Source organism: Aythya marila (assembly GCF_965140915.1).
Source record: "Aythya marila genome assembly, chromosome: 10".
NCBI lineage: Eukaryota > Metazoa > Chordata > Aves > Anseriformes > Anatidae > Aythya > Aythya marila.
In genome coordinates, this window is record NC_139051.1 from 13,392,781 (window position 1) to 13,407,130 (window position 14,350).

Here is a 14,350-nt window from a genome sequence, read left to right on the forward strand (position 1 = left end):
GCTCTGCTGAGCTGCACCGGTGACACACAGCTTCAGGATATTTATTTATTTATTTGAGGGGGGAGAAGAAGTTGCACGCACCTCAGCAGAAAGAGCTGTCCTTCCCCCCTGCGAACACAATGCCAGACTGCCAGTTGCTCTGCTTCTGCCAGCATTATTCACAAGCCATGTGGCTTCAATCAGAGCGATGTTCTAGCACACACTGGAAACCACAATTTAACTTCTCTCTCTGCCAAGGTCCAGACCTCTCTTCTCCCTTTCTCAGACTTGCATGTTTGTTATCTTTAAACAGATTTTTTTGCTCTGGGTTTAATTCTCATACCCCATCCTTTTCACACCCCTGCAAATGAAGCACAATGGCTCTCCCTTGCTCTTTTACAGATGGGAGGGACAAAGAGCAGATGGGACCTACCCCAAAACAAGTACAGACAGAGAGGTTGCTCCTTCTCCTTCATTTGCATGATCCTGTTACCTCCCCAGCCTGGAGAAGCCAGTCCATGCCACTGAGTGAGAGTAGAGAGGGGAACAGACCAGACTAGAGAAATTATTCTTTGGCTTATTTTGCTCCCAAGACCCCATGCCCTCGCGAGGCATGAACTGATTGAAGGATGCCTTGTTCAGCCCTCCGAGGGACTCTCTCTAAGGCTCTGTAACTCAGAGGAGACAAATCCCAGCTGTACCTGAGGGCTGAGAGAGGAGGTGAGGAAGGATGGGATGGTGACCCAGGGGACAAGCTCAAACGGTGCGTGGAGTTCCTTCCACCCTAAGTCAAAGCCGCCCAAAGGAACAAGATGGCCTGATGTGCTTAGTCAGTGTCCTTTTCCCACCCCCTTCTCCCCCATTTATACAAGTTTGTGCTCTTGAAAGCTTTGTTTTTGATACTTCGATGATTGACAGCGTGTGATGTCAGGTTTGCTTTTTATTGTATCCCTCCCCCCTTGCCCCATATGGCAGCAACCATGAGAAGGCACTGAATGAGGACTGAAAAGGCAAAACAAAACATTTTTAAAAATAATATATAACATAAACCACTGAAAAGGCTTCCTTTTATCCAAACACCTCTGTCTGCCTGAGGACACTGGGAACAAGGAAACCACCGCTCTTCAAGGAGCAGCAGTGATCTCAGGAAGCCCGCATGGCTTGGCCACAGCCTTGGTATCTGCAGCATGTTAAAGCTCAGTTTGAGAGTTGTACAGCAGGAAAGGGCAAGTAGTTCAGCTCTAAACTTCCCTCCTACTTGATCTTTCCTCTGCTGGGGGTAATGAGGAAATCAAGCTTGCAGGTTTGGCCTTGTTGCCCCAGGAGGGTCCGGCCAGGCCGGCAGAAACACGTAAGGAGAATGAATGCCTGGTAAATCCACCAGCAGGGCAGTGCAGGGGCTAAGCTGAAGGCTGTAAGCTCATCTGGGCAGGGACCACCTCTCTTGTATGTTTGTACCGCATCTAGCACAATAGGGTTCTCTAGGTGCTACTGCAATACAAAGAATAAACAATACAGTTACTCCAAAAAGTCAGTTTCTTCTATCTTGAGACAGTTTGTTAAAAATCATTTGACTTGGATTTTAAATAAACATTTTAAATATATTTTAAAGCCAATTGATGTAACAGTCTGGTAAAATCCTGGTGGATGAATTCACTTGCTAGTCACAAAAATCCTCGCCAAGAAGACTGGGCAAAGTCTTGACCATTTTTTTCCAAACAAGACACAAAAACCCTCATCAAAAAGAAAAGCCCTTCAGATACTGGGAGAGTTAACACCAAAATCAACAGCGGTGTGGGCCTCGTTTCTACTGCACACAGATGAGCAGTGGCAGACCCCGAGTCCCATGCTACCAAGGGACGAAGGAACATTTTTAAAACAATGTACAAAGACACAGGAACGCTTTTTATGTCGCTTCTGTGTGCCATAGAAAACCATTACAATCTAGGGGAAAGGAGATGGAACGTAACTGGAAGTTTGGCAATTTGTTTACAGCAGGCTTGACGTTGGCCCCAAAGAAAAACTCTGCTCATGGTCGTGTTGAAAGAGGAGTTCAGCAGGCGCAGACCATGCTTTGGATGGGAGACTCATGGCATCAGCGTTTTGCCCACGTCCTGCGGCCACTGGGCCTCGGTCTCTCCCTGTGGGCAGGGACTGGGGAGCTGGATCTGCCCTGCAGTGGCACAGAGGCCACCCCACCTGCCTGGCGCTGCCAGACGTAGGATGTGTGCTGGGGGAACCCCGCTGCCATCCCGTGCCCCACACTCGCCCCTCCACACTCCTTGCCCAGGAGAGATGCCCATGCCACAACCCCTCTGCCTGCCAGGGGCAAGGCACAGTGAGCTCTCAGCCAGTGCAAACAATAAAACATGCTCAGGAAAAAAAAGGAAATCTCACTTAGCCCCTCTCCATCATTCTCCCTTTCTGAATCCAGTTCAAAGTTCAAGCTGTTGCTTTCACGTATTCCCGATGCACGTGCTGTCCTTCCTGGGCTGGTTGTGGGGCTGGCCTCATCAGCAACCATTGTTTCCAGACCCTCATCATCGCTCACCGACCAGGAAATGCTGGCAAACGGAACATCCTGCTCGGGTTTAGGTCATTAAACAAAAACAATCATGTCCCTCTTGCTTTTATGGGAAATGTGGAAAGTGAGGTAGAGGGGGGAGAAAAAAAAAACAAAACAAAACCAAACCAAAAGGAATGAAAAGCTGCACCTTCATTTTAAAGGGTACTTGGAAAACCCCAGAAAATACTGAAAAGAAAGATGCAGCATTGCTGATGCATTATTCAGTGATTTATTCATTTCTTAGCTGGGCTAAACTACATATATGAAACCCTACCTACATCTCTGAACCCCTGTTGCTCCCTTTCCACAGGTTCAAGGAAGAAATGATGGGCATGAGTCAAGCCCATACAGAACAGCAATCACATGTGGTTTTACTGCTGTTATCTTAACAACTCCCACTCCTGCATCTTCAGCACATTTTGTTAGAGCAAACAGGTTCATTTTCTGAGAACTCCTGTGCCAAACCTCCGTGCAGACTGAACTGATTTTTACTGTTGAGTTGCACACCTCTGGAAATAGGGACATTCGTGGAAATGCAGACCGACCTTTCTAGTCACTGAAGTATGGCTGCAACACCTCTCCCGGCAGCGCCTGCATGGTGTGCTCACTGCAGGGCGGTTGGGTTGGATTCTCTCTTCTTTTGCAGTTTCTGTCTACAGATAGGCATGGGGATGTGGAGCCCTTGCCGAGAGCCTGAAAAGCAGACTGATAGCACAGGGAATAGAAATCCCAGCCCATGACTGAAACCATGCTAGCGTGGCTCACTGCCAGAGCAGCAACACCCTGCAGTTCGTCAGGCACATATGGTAACATTTGCTCTCTGAAATAATCAGCTTTCTGAATCAGCAACACATGCAAGGGAAAAATAAGCCGCTCACATACACATGTTCCTAGCCTCTCAAATGTACTGAATCCCATTCCTCTCCTGAGATCCTCCCAAGAGCACAACTTCCCTTCATACAGGCCAGATGAAGCAGCAGAAAACCAAAGTGAATCAGCAGTGTAAGTCATTCTCTTACGACAGACATGGTCAGGTGCTTTAAACCAGTCAAACTGATACAAGGCACTTCCAGTCCAAATTCCATTGTCAGACTCATCTGCTATGTACGAAATTACAAGAATTATAATCAAAATTAACCGGACAATGTCTGTATGGCTCTTCTGCCCTGCCCAATCATTTTCTCATGTTCAAATCTGTCAAAAGCCACTTAGTCACAGCCCTCTTCTCGCAAACGGCTGCTGAAACACTTGCAATCCTTGTGGAAATGCACCATCCTCATCCCCACCCCTATGGCCATTGGAGGGTCTGCAGCACGGGGTGCAGCACTCACTGGTAAAGCTGCAACTCTGGATGCCAGACAACATCTCCCAGCTCACTCAGTCCCAGCAGTATCGTCACAACACCGACGTCTCGTTTTCAGTGAACCCCTCCCGTCATCCATATGAAAATGAAAGAAAAAAATCACACGACTAGGCAGCTCCATATGAAATAAACTAGCCAAAGGTAAAAAGGAGACATTACTTCAAGAGATCTGCCCTGTCCTTGGGCAGAAATATTCATCCTTTTGGCTTTTTGGGTTTTCAGCAGCCTAGTATTGAATTTCTAAGAGGGAGGACTGGAGAACCCGGTCCTACCAGCCTTGCCTAACGGCATGACAGCAAGGAGAGGGCTGCACCGTCGTTAAGTGCATTGATAACACATTGAGACTCAGACTCATTTCCTTTGAGACATGTCAATTTTCTGCCCACACCCAGCCCTGCCTACATATATATATATTTTAATAAGCACCTGTGCCAGAGTGTGGGGGGAGCAGGAATGCAGGGAGGCTGATGCTGTTTCATGTGAGCCCCGTTTCGATCTTCCACTCGGCTTGCTGTGGAGCACGGCGATCGCGTGGCTTGTGCTATGCGCTGTGCCAGCAAATAAGGAGAGTGGCCTTTGGGAGCAGGCGTAGTGCTGCAACATCAATCAGACATCCGTCGTCACCTCCGCTATACATCAAAAAACAAGCCTGAAGAAAAATGACAAACTGGGCCAAGGAATAAAATTAGCTTAGAGGCTTTCACCGGTGGCATCACGTAGATTGATGAGCGTATACAAACATACTGCTCTGAATTTTAGCAAGAATTAGGTTTTTGTTTATTTCTTTGAAAAAAGATTATATTGTTCCAAGCAGGTTATTGGCAGGCAAAATATACACCCGACAGAAGAAAAATCATTCTAACAGTTTCACCGTTAGCCTGGGCAATAAACTTCCAAAGGAAACTATGAAACAGGTCCCTATAAGGAAACCATGGTTTGGATTTTACATAATAACTTAACAGCTCGCGTAATAATTTGGAGGGCTTTTTGATTAGGAAAGAGAAAGGAATACAACAAAACCTCAGAACTTCAGCTAACATTCATTAAAGATGAAGACGAGACTTGATGAAAAAGGAGATTTTACTGCAAACCACTGGTGGCCTAATCCTCACGATTTCCTTTTAATCACCCAGTATTGGTCACAGCTGGGGAAGGGCTGCTGGGCTCCAGGTCAGCACCACATGGAGCTGGTCTTGTATCCCTACACAATCACCATCTCAGAAGCTTAAGCACAGAAAAAAACAGCTACCAAAGAAAGCAGCCTGCCCCAGCAGAGTAAAGGATGCAGTCAGAACTGCTTCCAGTCCCACAGACCTTTCTAGCTTTGCAGAAAAGGGTTTTCCTTTTGGGATCAGGAACTACTCTCACCCTTTTTGCTCCTCTTTCTCAGCCCTTACTTGCAAGGTTTTTCCCTGAAGTGACATTACTTCCTAACTGTGGTATAACTGCACATTGCAGCAGCTTCAATTTGAGTTGCAAACATGAATATGATGGCAGTTGTAAAAATGGTTATTTGAGAGCACTTTATCTATAGAGGAAAGGCATTTGCTTTCTTGTACCCCATGCAACTACAGTAACAATGAGAACTTCAAGTAATACTGACTACTGCAGCATTCGAATGTCCAAACATATAATCAGGGACTTGGTATTTCACAAAAACTTCTGATATAAATATGCCAGATGGAAGGACAAAGGATGAGCTGGTCAACCAAAAATCGGTGGCTGAGCTCAGCCAGGACTTGAGTTTCTTGGACTCCAGCCTGGCAGCCTGCGTAACTCCATCATGTGATTGCCTTGCTCTGGAAGGTACTGCAGCTTTCCTGATTGCAGCTGTTGGAGCAGCGCTGCTCGCGCTGACACAGCCCTGCCTGAGAAACCTGCAAAACAAAACGGGCTCAACCCAGGTTCACTTCCCATTGAGTGTGATGGGAGTTCAGTTACTTCAGGGCTGAATTTGGTCCACTTGATATTCCAGGCTTTACAAGTAAGGATTTTATCCTTGGTGGAATTTTGACATGAATTTGGCATTAGAAGAAAGTATTGTACAGAAAACTAAAAGGCTGAAGTGCAGCTTGTCATACAAGAAAAGCCTTCCTTACACACTGCCCCACCAGCATAAATCCCAGCCTGGGCATTTCTTCACTGAAAGCAGAAAGCAAGCTCATTGTACAAATACATGGTGGCTTCTCTTGAATTCACCTCCAACTACAACTACACCAGTCGGTACGTTGGCAATGCCAGTTTGGGATGCAACCATCGGCCCATGGAAAACCAGGCAAATCCTGCCTGATCTCAGCAAATTCATTTCACAGCGGCTAACACCGGGCTTTCAGTGATGACAGCTCCTAAAAACAACAGCTCTGGGTTATGTTTGTGACAAAGAGACAGCAAGACACAGTGCTAAGCTCCAGATGTGCCCATGCCCATGCCATGCCATGCCACCCCACCCCACCCCACCATTTCTGGCTGTTTGCTCTTTACAGGCACACTCATTGTGAGCCAGCAAAAGAAAGATTTAATAGCTGATCAGAAAGACTGCATATGCTTTAATGTCAGGACTTTCTCTTCCTCGGAACAGCAATATGGTTTGAAATCTAGTTTACAGAAGGCAGAGCTGTGTTTATACTTGTCAGAGTTACCCAACTTGGCAACAACTCTTCCCATCATGCAAATGTCATAGCAGTCATTGCCAAACACTCCAGAGGCAGAGTTCAAAACACTACCTCCAAGCCTGTAAATATGAAGAAACATGTTGTACAGTGCACATGCTATGTGTTTGCACTTGTCTGAAATGGTTAAGTAGTCAAAAAAGGCACTTTAAGATTAAAATGTAATTCTCAAAAAGCCTAAAACACTACTTAACAGTATTTCCAGGGAACTTTGTTGAAAATCTCTGCAACGTTCTGAAAATGCCTCCTCCACTTCTAAGCATTTGAAATTTTTGGAATACTATTTTTGGAATACTATTTAGATTCTTCTAAGATTCTTTGCAATTCACCCTTCTTTAATTCCTTTCGCCCCAACCCTGTGCTACGAAACCATCTTGGCTGAGAGGTGCTGGGCAACATTTTGGGAGTAACTTGTGCCACGTAGCCCTGCAGAACTGCTGGGTCAGCTGGGGGCTGAGCAGACCGCATATGGGGCCAATATGGGGCCTCTGCCTGGCTCATTCCATTCCTAGAATACAGACTGAAGGCTTCCCTGTGCATGCAGAACCTTTTCCTGCTGATCAAATCCTCGGGAGCGAGGAACGGGGTTGCTGTGACCTGCCAGGCTGCTGACTCAGGGGGATGCACAAACAGCTGTTCCAAGCAAGAGCATGCAAATGTCGTAACACCTCAGCGCTCCGGATACTGCAAGCTAGCAGGGAGGAAGAGTTTGGTCATTATTTAGTGGGGAAACACTTTGCTGCAGGAGTCAATGATTGGTACAAAGCGAATAGCTGCGTTTTTCACTTTCCGGCTAGACCACGTAGATGACACAAACCGGACTGCCTTGCTGCTTCTCCCACTGCCTGCTAGTTCTGCTCACCTCTCTTCATCCTCACCATTTGCTGGCTGAGCTCCTGGGGCACCCGCAGGCTGCCCACAACCCGCAGCTCGGCTCTGGGCTCGGGCAGGCGTGTCCCCGTGGGCCTGGCAGGGACGCAGCTCTGCCCTCCTGCTCGGGGCAGCAGGTGAAGGCTGTTTGTTGCCACGTCCCTCAGCTCACTCCTGCCTGCCTGTATAGCACAGCCTGTCTTATGTGGTGAGGCGAGCATGTAGCGCACAGAACGGTGCAAATCTGGCACGCAGCTGAAAACAAAACAGCTCGCATTAGTGTCACAAGTCCCTTGCATGGCGCGGAGCTGCGTAGCCAGTGGAAATGTCACATGCTGGCTCCTGTTTGTTTCTGAACGTTGGGTATGTTAGCAGCTTTTGACAGAAAATATGCCTTGAACATCATGCTGGCATGACTTCTTCATACAAACAACAATCGTGGTTTCAAAGGGAGGGTCCGTCACAACTAGGGGAAATGCGCCTTTCCATTTCGGAAGGGAAGAGAGGTGACTTCAGAGGGAGATGGCCCACTATAGCAGACAACCCCTGCCCCACGTTATCAATCCAGACCTACTTGAGTAATAAACAATAAAAATAAATACATTATCTTGCTTATGCTTCTTACCCCATTGGCAGGAGGCAATGAGCAGGCATTCTGAATGTTAAACGTGTAGTTTATTTGTATTTTCCTTTTGTCCTGTTATCACTCTACCGATCTGCCACAGTTCTTCTTCAGGCATTAGCTGATGGAAGAGCAACACTGCTGTCAACGAGCTCCTCAAACCAAAGACAACTGGTTTCCTGTGAGCCAAAACATCATCTTCTCGTTCTTGGGGCAAGGAAAAGAGGTACCTGACAAAGAGGCTGTTTCTTAATTCTCTCTTCCCACTCCCACAGCAGCAGCAACTAGCATCCCTCTTCTGCCTATTACTTAGGTGGAACTAAAACCCCGAAGGCTTACAGTAAATAATAAACATCCTACAGTGAGCCCTATACCCAGCATCATTAATTCTTCCAGGAGCAGAAGCTGAAAGCTCTCAAAACTCTATCTGAAGTTATTGACAAAACAAATTATTTCATGAAAAATGTTACGTGACACTGGTTGATTCTAGGTAGCCAGCTATCTCATGTGATGACCCAACAAATACGAGATGACGTAGCCAGCTGAGGTCAACACTCCTCACAGGGTTTACCTTGACCAACCACAGATCTAAATAAGTCCAGTGCCTTGCTGTTCCAGTATGTTTGCTTTCTAACGTGGGCACCTCAAAAGACAATATCTCAGGAAAACAAAGTATAAAGGAATTGATTTATTTTACACTTGCCCTCAAGCACTACTATGGCTGATACAATCACTGCAGCAGAGTTGTTTTGGATGGAGTTGCTTATTAAAGCCTGCAGAAGAAGCACTCCAAATTATGCCAGGAAACATTGATTTTTTCACGTACCTTTTGCCTTGTAGAGATGGTATTTTGACACAAAGAGAGCTGGAGTTAAATGAGATTTTTATGTTGTGGCATAAACCAGAGGAAAAGGGGAATGAAGCAGGCCCTTTACCATCTCTGGCACTAAGGCATTCAAGCCAGTTGGAACCATTGCCAAAGAAAGAGCCCAGCTCTTTATAGAAGGCACCCCAAAATTGCATGTGTCCATAGGGGTGGGGGTGACAGAACCCCAGCAATCACATACTGTTCATGTAGGTTCATCTTCCATGCCCAGTTTCGGAACCTTAGGGTCATTAATGTATGCTGAGGTGTTGACAGGGATCTCTTCTGTCCAGGTTCAGTTAACAACCAACAAGAAACGTGTTTTGAAGCCTTTCTCCGCAGACACAAACTTCCTAGCTTGCTCTGTACTCTAAAAAGAATGGTGGCTGTGTTACTCTAACAGCAACAAAGAAAGCATAGGGGTATGGGCACACTAGCAAACCTGCACAGTCAAAGCAATAAAGTCAGAAGAGCAAAATGAAAAGACATCAGCAATCTGCACAGAAAAGTCTCTGGATTTAAAATAAAATGAAATTTGATTATTGGCATGATGAATTCTAGCAACTCGTGTTGTTTTTTTTTACAGCTGTAGAGCAGCTGCAGTTTCTCTCAGCTGAACAATGTGCACCTCCAGGGAACAGAACAAAAATGGGCAAATAAGAAACATTTTCTCCTTTGTTCTTCTGGGGCAGAGAGATGTCAGGGCTCTGCGTGTCCTCTCTGCAGCTGCCTCAAGCATCCTGCGGGGAGACAGAAACCAAAAGGCTGAGGACACGAGGACTGAATGTGCATCTCCTCCGTGGTACTTGATAGAAGTGTCTGGATGAGCTGCATTTTCGTGTCATTCCTTCTTTCTGCTCCCAGCACTGGTGATCTGTTTCCACATCATCAGAAAATATCTGAGTGATACAGAACTATCAGCGGCGACCAGCCTGACCTCGAGACACACAAAGGGAGCTACAAAACTCAGCAGCTGAGGACGGAGTGGGACGATTAAAGGCACTTCAAAACCTACACAGTTACCAAGTAACAATTTAACATTTGCTTTAAAATGACAGCTCTCCCTGCAGAAAGTAGGTCATTTCTTCAGCATCAAATTCAAAACAGACAGACCATAGCTGTGTTCATTTAAACCAGTTATTCTGGTTATCAGGCAGCTCCCAGTGCTATCTTAAGCTAAAAGTAATCCCCTGCACTTTATCCCAAACCCCATGAGACAGAGATGTGCTCCGATCTATCCTTTGCCCCCAGAGACGATGCAGGGCTACGATGGCGCTCCAGGTCGGGTCAGTGGATTTCACGCCACGGCACAGGGTAAAGGGTGCCCAGGGGTGGCCTGGAGAGGACGGTGTGGGTCAGGCGTCCCCCCATCCTTCCTGCAGCAGGAGCTCGGACCAAAAGCCTCAGCTGGAAGCCTCCTGCAGAGCCCCAGCCTCACTTTTGGCCGGGAGCGTCCTTTACGAGCAGTGGGCAAAACGCCCATCGTCCAAATGAGTGCGGCTCTACCCAAGCCTGAAGGGTCTCCTACGGCGCAGTTGATAAACAACCTCCAAAACAGTTCTGGAGAAACCAGCACACAAAGGGGCCGGTGTCCGGCGCCGCCGCCGTGAGGACAAAGCGACGCGAGTGACCTCAGCGTGGGGAAAGGCAGGCCCAAAGCCATTCTGTACAAAGGCGACGTGCTGGCTCCCGCTGCAGCGCGGCCGCAGACCCAGGCACGACGGGCTTGGCGGTGGCCCGAGCTCCTCTCTGCCCGGCAGGCCAGGAAGGGACAAATCCACCAGCGCGGCTCAGAGAGTGCACGAGGGGCTCAGCTCAATCCTTTCTCTCGTCCCTGGGGAAATCAGCTGTGAATCCCCACGCAGAGGAAAAAAACACGTTGCTAAGCCTGGCTTTACAAGCTCAGGAAGCGAAGCCGTCTCTTGGGCTCATAACCACAGAGGTCTTCCCTTGCTCCTTTCCCTCTCCGCTGAAAAATGCTCAGGGGAGACCTCTCGTGCGCTGGCCACACCCCTGTGGGTTCGCAGTGGATCACAACTGCTCTTTGGGAGCTCGGCCGGGTGCAGCAGGTGCAGTGAAACTTTACAATACCCAAGCAGGCCTGACGCCTCTCGTCTGCTAATGAGCTTTTCATGGAAAGTTGGATTCTGTTACGATTAACATCCTAGCTACACCCTTCTTAGGGCAAACACGTATTCCACCCTGTGTTTGCTCGACAGAAGATGACTAAGATGATTTGTTTGGAAAGAAACCAGCTACAAAAGAGCATTTCCCTCCTGCTGTCTTCATACAACATATCTGATTAGTTTCACTTCCCTGAGCTGTTAAATGTCAAGTACCTTTGTTATGTGTATACTTTCTTTGAGTCTCCAGAGCTTGTTGCGGCAGACCAAAGGAGCTTGGGAGGAGAATGTTTTAATTGTGCTCAACCTGCTCCACTTCAAAAAGTATTTTTTTTCCTCCTTTGAAAGGTGCAGGAATATTTTGTAACTGAGGTTCTGTATTTTGGACTTGATCTTCCTCTTGTTTTTGTTCCAGGGCAATAGCTCGGCATGCTCAGAGTCTGGCAGCACCTGCGGGAGCGCAGCAGAACCCAGGTCCCTCACGGTTCTGGTCTCGGTTTCAGGCATGGGGCAATTAAATTATTCCAGCGAGTCATTATGTTACATCAAACTGACTGTGAGCTGCAGAGGACTGGTGCCGCACAGCAGCCACAGCCTCCGTGGAAGATACGGACAGCAGCGAGCACACCGTGAATCCACGCGCTGCCTTAGGGCGCAGATTTCTTGATACAGACCCGCTCCGGAGCTCCAGGGGGCTGAAGCTGTAGGCTCCAGGAGTTTGTTGCATTCCTGCTACCCTGCACGTGGTGACCATGCCCTGCTCTCATGCAAAGCAGGTGCAGACATTTCCCTGTACGGTGGTTTCAGCTTGAGAGCGCTGAGGCAGGAGCACCTTCCCCTGCGTGCGCAGATCGCGGGCTGCACACCCAGAGGAAAGTCTTCTTTGCACTCAGAGGCAAGCAAGCTAGGGTGGAAAGAAACTTCTAGATCTTTCATTTTCACTGCTGTTTTATTTCCAGATTGCATCATAGGCAGATTTTTCATTGGATGTTAATTCCTTTAGGCCCCTACTGTAAGGACTGCAGACGCCTGCTCCCTTCTTCCCTGAATGCCCTCGAACTCTAGGCTGAAGACATTCGGTTCAGACAAAAGAAGATACAGGCTTGAAGCAGCTCTGCAAATACCAGAGTGTTTGCAGGATAACAATGATCCGGAAAGATAATAATGGGCCCTGTCACCAGATCAGCACTGAGGTGCAAGTTGAGGAACAGACCGAATTGCAGCTACGAAATCTGCAAGTCAAGGTTTGTTTCCTGAAAAGCAGAGAGGTACTACAAGTAAAATAGTGAAAGAAAACATCATACAACTGGGAGCGTGATGTAGAGATAAAAATCTATTATGTAAGGCGTGGATACGTCCTCTGTTGAGCATTTGGGTCTCCAGAAATAACACAGACATTGACGGCACCTGCAGGGTGCCCTGCGGCACACAGAAACGCGCAGGATGGCATGGTGCCCTCGCCAAGCACGATGCCGCAGAAGCACGAAGACCCTACTGCTGAATGATGTGGTCAAAGCTGTGTGCAGCGCCCTCCCTCCCTCCCTCCCTCCCTCCCTCCCTCCCTCCCTCCATGTCTCAGTGAGGCTGCAGAAAGGAAAGGAACTCTTAAAACCATCCAGTCTCAGTCAGCCCTCCCCCAGCCTGTCGGTTTCTGCGGAAAGCCCATTGCTCCCTGGGGTCATTTTTATTGCACTTCAGCTCTTCCAGGAACTCAGACATGCTGACAGCAGTCCCTCCTCTGCCAGGCACCCAATCAGAGGGCCGAGGGAGGTTTTTCTAAGGAAGCTAATTGAGCATGTTTTATTAAAAGGAAAAGAAAAATGGAAACAAAAACAAAAAAAAACACCTTTGCTCTATGGGCAAATTCTGTGAAACACTGAAAACCCAGGGGGAAGGTGCTAGGCACAGGATCAGCTGGAAATGTCGTTCAGGGAACCAGACAACGCTGCTGATGAAATTTCCCTGGTGTCTGGACAGGACATCAAGAGCCACGCCTGCACCTCACGCCTTGTCAGCCCTTGCCTTGGGTTGCGGATCAAGGCCTGCAGACGCAGCAGGACGGCAGTTTTACTCACCTTTCAGTGTGAGCTGCAGGGCAAAAAATGACTCAGAATTCACCACGTGACAGGAATCGCTCTCCACGACGCAGACCCATTAGCAGTGATTAGCACTCTACGGGGGTAGATGTAAGGCCACGGACGCACGGAGAGCATGTGCAACTCACACAGCAACCCCTCTTCCTGCTGCACCACGGTTCTGAAATGGAGCCCCGGGGTTTACAAGGTCACAGAGCGCTGCAAGGATGGGAGAGTTACACTTGGTTACCTAGAAAGCCTGAGGGGATGCACAAGATGATCCCTCCAATATTTCCACTCCCACCTAATCAGGGGAGGAGGTGGAAGCACGGCGATATCTACGAAGGCAGCAGAGCACGCTGGGGAAGGCACTCACCCAGGCTCCAGCGCTGGCCAGGATCTTGCAAGCTCAGGAGGATGGGGTCCAGCAGAGAGCTGCGCTGCTCCCAGGCAGAGCTACGGCCACGTACAGAATGGACACAGACCAGCTCTGGCTTCAGCATCTCTGCAGTGACCTGTCACTGTCTGTGAACGTTTCTCTGGACTTTGGGAAGAGCAGAGATCGCTCACTGCTGTACATCCTGCTTACATCAAGATGGAGCAGCGGGAAGCAAGCTTTGAAATCTCATACAAGCTGTAACTCTGAAAGCAATGGCAAGATATAGAAGAATGGTGACATACCACAGTTATTTACAGAGATTGGCTTTCTACAGGGTTTTCATCTGAAGTTTCCTAAAGGCTTTATGAAAATGTGCCAAATTCAGCATGGCTGTTAATTTTATCACGGTTAACTTATCCTTAATCTACATCTTGATGCCCAAGTCACTAAGGGATATATAGGAGTTACTTCATACATCTCCATCCCACAAAACAAAGGCAGCAATTCATTATTAAGCAGCACCCCCAAACTGCAGTTTGGCACTGGGAGTAAGGAAGTGTTCCCAGGTAATTCAGGGAAATGAAAGGGATTATCCATGAACCTGGGCCAAACAGGATGCAAACACAGTTGCTCACATTTTTACAGTCTATTGCCTTGGGCTCTTTGCCTCTAAGTGCATCTCTCTCTCCCATCTGAACAGATGATCTCTGATCCTGTGCAAAGTGAAGCAGGCACAACGCGAAAGGCCAACAATCACTAAGTCAAGAGATGAACGGGGTTGAGATCTCCAAGGTCTCCCTGATACCTTCCATTTATGGGAGTAAATTCACATTCAAGTG

The 14,350-nt window shown here is 47.9% G+C and overlaps 1 protein-coding gene across 11 annotated transcripts in view; it reads right to left on the reverse strand.

The window, feature by feature from the left end:
- The window catches only part of MAPKAPK3 (MAPK activated protein kinase 3), a 129,084-nt gene that overhangs the window by 65,648 nt on the left and 49,086 nt on the right, over positions 1-14,350 (reverse strand). The window lies entirely within an intron of this gene.